A 6278-nucleotide genomic window follows, 5' to 3' on the forward strand; every position below is an offset into this window, starting at 1 on the left:
ACACCAATTATTCACAATTGGATATCTCTGAAGTGTATAATAGCATTCTTTTAGTGTCTTAAATGTTCTAAAATCTGCTTTATATTTTTAATATATCTAGAAAAGCATTTCTTGAGAAAATTCCTTTTTTATTGAAATATATAGATTGAACTAAGATGGTTAAATAAATATGAAATAAATCTATACATTCCTCTTATGCACAATTCTATATAATGATAAAAATATAAGTGTGTATAAAGAATAAATAGTAAGAGAGAAGTCCAAGATGGCAGAGGAGTAGGAGACCTTAGTTTTGTCTGGTCCCAGGAATTCAGATAGATGGCTATCAAATCATTCTGAACACCTGCAAACTTAACCAGAGATCTAAGAAAAGAATAGCTGCAACTCTACAAATAGAAAAGCAACCCCTTTCTGCAAGAATGACAGGATGGAAAAACTCCAAAAAAGAGAACAAGAGGCAGTACTGACTGCCAGGGACCTAATCATTATGGATGTAAGTAAGATGTCAGAACTAGAGTTCAGAATAATGATTATAAAGATACTAGCAGGGCTTGAAAAAAGCATAGAAGACACTAGAAAATCCCTTCCTGGAGAAATAAAAGAACTAAAATCTAATCAAGTTGAAATTTAAAAAGGCTATTAATGAGATGCAATAAAAAAATGGAGGCTCTAACTGCTAAGATAAATGATGCAGAAAAGAGAATTAGTGATATAGAAGACCAAATGAATAAAGAAGCTGAGAAAAAGAGAGATAACTACTGGATCATGAGGGGAGAATTCAAGAGATAAGTGATACCATAAAGCAAAACAATATTAGAATAATTGGGATCCCAGAAGAAGAGGAAAGGGAAAGAGGGGGGAGGGAGGAAAATGAGAGAAGGGGGAGGGGGCAGAAGGTATATTGGAGCAAGTTATAGCAGAGAACTTCCCTAATCTGGGGAAGGAAACAGAATTCAAATCCAGGAGGCAAAGAGAACCCCCCCTTAAAATAGGTCAACATCTCAACATATAATAGTGAAACTTGTAAATCTCAGACACAAAGAAAATATCTTGAAAGCAGCTCAGGACAAGAGGTCCATGGGTAGAAACAATAGATTGGCAGCAGACCTATCCACAGAGACCTGGCCGGCCAGGAAGGAGTGGCATGATATATTCAGGGTGCTAAATGAGAAAAATATGCTGCCAAGAATTGGCTAAATGACAAGCAATGTTGTCATTCAAAATAGAAGGAGAGATAAAAAACTTCAAGGACAAACAGAAGGTAAAAGAATTGGTGATCAATAAACCAGCCCTGCAAGAAATATTAAAGAAGATACTTTAAGCAAAGAGAGGGCCCCAAAGTAACATAGACCAGAAAGGAAAAGAGACAATATACAGAAACAGTGACTTTACAGGTAATACAATGGCACTAAATTCATATCCTTCAATAGTTATTGTCAGTGTAAATGGGCTAAATGCCCCAATCAAAAGACACAGGGTATCAATGGATAAAAAAGCAAGACCCATCGATATGCTGTCTCCAAGAGATTCATTTTAGACCGAAAGATACCTCCAGAATTAAAGTGAGGGGATGGAAAACCATTTATCCTGCTAATGGACATCAAAAGAAAGCTGGGGTAGCAATCCTTGGGCAAACTCGATTTTATTTATTTATTTTTTTAAAGATTTTATTTATTTGTCAGAGAGAGAGCACAAGCAGGGGGAGTGGCAGGCAGAGGGAGAAGCAGGCTCCCTGCTGAGCAAAGAGCCCGATGTGGGACTCTATCCCAGGACCCTGGGATCATGACCTGAGCCAAAGGCAGACGATTAACTGACTGAGCCACCCAGGCATCCCCAAACTCGATTTTAAACCAAAGAATGTAATAAGAGTGAGAAAGGACACTGAATCAAAATTAAAGGGTCTATCCAACAAGACGATCTAACAATTGTAAATAGTTATGCCCCTAACATGGGAGCAGCCAATTATATAAACAAATTAATAACAAAATGAAAGAAACACATTGATAATAATTCAATAATAGTAGGGGACTTTAACACCCCACTCACAGCAATGGACAGATCATCTAAGCAGAAGATCCACAAGGAAACAAGGGCTTTGAATGACACACAGGACAAGATGGACTTCACAGATATATTCAGAACATTCTATCCTAAAGCAACAGAATACACATTCTTCTCAAGTGCACATGGAACATTCTCCAGAATAATTCACATACTGGGTCACAAATCAGGTCTCAACCAGTACCAAAAGATTGGGATCATTCTCTGCATATTTTCAGACCACAATGCTTTGAAATTTGAACTCAATCACAAGAGGAAATTTGGAAAGAACTCAAATACATGCAGGCTAAAGAGCATCCTACTAAAGAATGAATGGATCAACCAGGAAATTAAAGAAGAATTTTAAAAATTCATGGAAACAAATGAAAATGAAAACACAACTGCTCAAAACCTTTGGGACACAGCAAAGGTGGTTCTAAGAAGGAAGTATATAGCAATACAAGCCTTTCTCAAGAAACAAGAAAGGTCTCAAGTACACAACCTTGAGGCAAGTTTACTTACTTAGGCAAGTAAAGCCTAAACCCAGCAGAAGAGAAATAATAAAGATTAGAGCAGAAATCAATGAAATAGAAACCAAAAGAACAGTAGAAGAGATCAATGAAACTAGGAGCTGGTTTTTTGAAAGAATTAATAAGATTGATAACCACCCCCCCACAGCCAGACTTATCAAAAAGAAAAGAGAAAGGACCCACACAAATAAAATCATGAATGAAAGAGGAGAGATCACAACCAACACCAAAGAAATACAAACAATTACAAGAACAATATTATGAGCAACTCTATGCCAACAAATCAGGCAATCTGGAAGAAATGGATGCATTCTTAGAGACATATGAACTACTAAAACTGAAACAAGAAGAAATAGAAAACCTGAACAGACTCATAACCAGCAAGGAAATTGAATCAGTAGTCAAAAATCTCCCAACAAACAAGAGACCAGGGCCAGATGTCTTCCCAGCAGAATTCTACCAAACATTTAAAGAAGAATTAATACCTATTCTTCTGAAGCTGTTTCAAAAAATAGAAATGGAAGGAAAATTTCCAAATTTATTCTATGAGGCCAGCATTACCTTGATCCCAAAACCAGACAAAGACCCCACCAAAAAGGAGAATTACAGACCAATATCCCTGATGAACATGGATGCAAAAATTCTCACCAAGATACTAGCCAATAGGATCCAACAGTACATTAAAAGGATTATTTAGCACGACCAAGTGGGATTTATTCCCGGGCTGCAAGGATGTTTCAACATCTGCAAATCAATCAATGTGATACAATACACTAATAAAAGAAAGGACAAGAACCATATGATCCTCTCAAGAGATGCAGAAAAGGCGTTTGACAAAGTACATCATCCTTTCTTGATTAAAACTTTTTACAGTGTAGGGATAGAGGGAACATACCTCAATATCATAAAAGCCATATATGGAAAGCCCACAGTGAATATCATTCTCAATGGGGAAAAACTGAGAGCTTTCCCCCTAAGGTCAGGAATATGACAGGGATGTCCAGTATCACCACTGTGGTTCAACATAGTCTGGAAGTCCTAGCCTCAGCAATCAGACAACAAATAGAAATAAAGGCATCCAAATTGGCAAAGAAGAAGTCAAACTCTCACTCTTTGAAGATGATATGATACCCTATATGGAAAACCCAAAAGACTCCACCCCAAAATTGCTAGAACTCATACAGGAATTCAGCAAAGTGGTAGGATATCAAATCAATGCCCAGAAGTCAGTTGCATATCTATAATACTAACAGTGAGGCAGAAGAAAGAGAAATTAAGGAGTTGATCCTATTTACAATCGCACCAAAAACCATAAGATACCCAAGATACCCGAGATACCTAACCAAAGAGGTAAAGGATCTGTACTCTGAAAACTATAGAAAACTTAGGAAAGAAATTGAGGAAGACACAAAGAATTGGAAAAACATTCCATGCTCATCGATTGGAAGAACAAATAGTGTCAAAATGTCTATGCTACCCAAAGCAATCTACACATTCCATGCAATCCTATCAAAATACCATCAACATTTTTCACAGAGCTGGAACAAACAATCCTAAAATTTGTATGGAACCACAAAAGATCCAGAATAGCCAAAGAAATGTTGGAAAAGAAAATCAAAGCTGAAGGCATCACAATTCTGGACTTCAAGCCATATTAAAAAGCTGTAATCCTCAAGACAGGATGGTACTGGCATAAAAACAGACACATAGATCAATGGAACAGAACAGAGAACCCAGAAGTGGACCCACAGCTATATGGTCAACTAATCTTCGACAAAGCAGGAAAGAATATCCAATGGAAAAAAGACAGTCTCTTCAACAAATGGTGTTGGGAAAATTATAGAGCCATATGCAGAAGGATGAAACTAGGCTGCTTTCTTACACAATACACAAAAATAAGCTGAAAATGGATGAAAGACCTACATGTGAGACAAGAATCCATCAAAATTCTAGAGGAGAACACAGGCACTAACCTTTTTGACCTTGACTGCAGCAACTTCTTGCTAGACACATCTTCAAAGGCAAGAGAAACAAAAACAAAAATGAACTATAGGGTCTTCATCAAGATAAAAGACTTCTGCACAGTGAAAAAAACAATCAACAAAACTAAAAGGCAACCTACAGAATGGGAGAAGATATTTGCAAATGTGTTATCAGATAAAGGGCTGGTATCCAAAATCTATAAAGAACTTACCAAAATCAACACCCAAAGAACTGATAATCCAATAAAAAATGGGCAGAAGACTTGAATAGACATTTTTCTAAAGAAGAGATACAGAAGGCTAACAGACACATGAAAAGATGCTCAGCATCACTCATCATCAGAGAAATAGAAATCAAAACCACAATGGGTTATCACCTCACAGCTGTCAGAATGGCTAAAATAAACAACACAAGAAACAACAGGTGTTGTTGAGGATGTGGAGAAAGGGGTACCTTCTTGCACTATTGGTGGGAAAGAAATTGGTGCAGCCACTCTGAAAAACAGTATGGAGGTTCCTCAAAAAGTTATTCAGTTTTTTGGGTTTTGAGTTTGATAAGTTCTTTATATATTTTGAATACTAACTCTTTATCAGATGTGTCATTTGCAAATATCTTCTCCCATTCCATAGATTGCCTTTTAGTTTTGTTGACTGTTTCCTTTGTTGCACAGAGCCTTTTATTTTGATGAAGTCCCAATAGTTTAATTTACTTTTGTTTCCCTTGCCTCAGGAGACATATCTAGTAAAATGTTGCTGCAGCCGAGGTCAAAGAGGTTGCTGCCTGTGTTATCCTCTAAGATTTTTATGGATTCGTGTCTCACATTTAGTTCTTTAATCCATTGAATGCATTGAATTTGGGCACTGGAGTAATAAAAAGTAGGCCAGTATACAGTAAAAGCCAACCATGAGAGACAGGGAATCTCCACAGCCAAAAAACAAACCACTGTAATATCACATTGGGAAGATATCTGTTCTCCTTAATTTAGCATCTAAATTAGACAATGGCAAACAGAAAAAGCATTCACATAAGGATCTCACACACAAGATAAACATACAAAAAAGAATCACCAAATATTTGAAAAAAATCAACAGCATGATAACAGTAGCATTAAGCTCATTAAGACATTAATTCCCAAGCTAACAGAAGAAGAATGTGAAATAAATATAGTGAGTTTCCATTAATATACTGCAATAAGTTCATATTTTCACATACCTTATCTGCTTTAAACATGTAGAAATGTCTGCAAAATATAAAAAGCAAAACCCAAAAAGGTCTTTACATTTAGGGTCAATTGATTTCCAAAAAGGATGCCAAAACAATTCAATGGAAGAAAGTAGTTTTTTCAGCAAATGGTGTTGGGACAATTGGATACACACATGTGAAAGAATGAAGTTGGACCCTTACCTCATACCATACACAAAACTAATTAAAAATAGATCAAGGACCTAATTGTAAGAACTAAAACTATAAAAACTCAGAAAAAAATATTGCTATAAATCTATGTAACACCTAAAGCACAAGCAATCAAGAAAAAATAGATAGATTGGACTTCATCAAAATTAAAAACTTTTGGATTCATTGGGGGCGGAGCAAGATGGCGGAGGAGTAGGAGACCTGGATTTCGTCTCCTCTCAGGAATTCAGCTGGATAGGGATCAAACCATTCTGAACACCTACAAACCCAACAGGAGATCGAAGAAAAGAATAGCAACAACTCTCTCATCAG

The sequence above is a fragment of the Leptonychotes weddellii genome, chromosome 1 (assembly GCF_054177405.1).
Source record: "Leptonychotes weddellii isolate Sample4059 chromosome 1, ASM5417740v2, whole genome shotgun sequence".
Taxonomy (NCBI): Eukaryota; Metazoa; Chordata; class Mammalia; order Carnivora; family Phocidae; genus Leptonychotes; species Leptonychotes weddellii.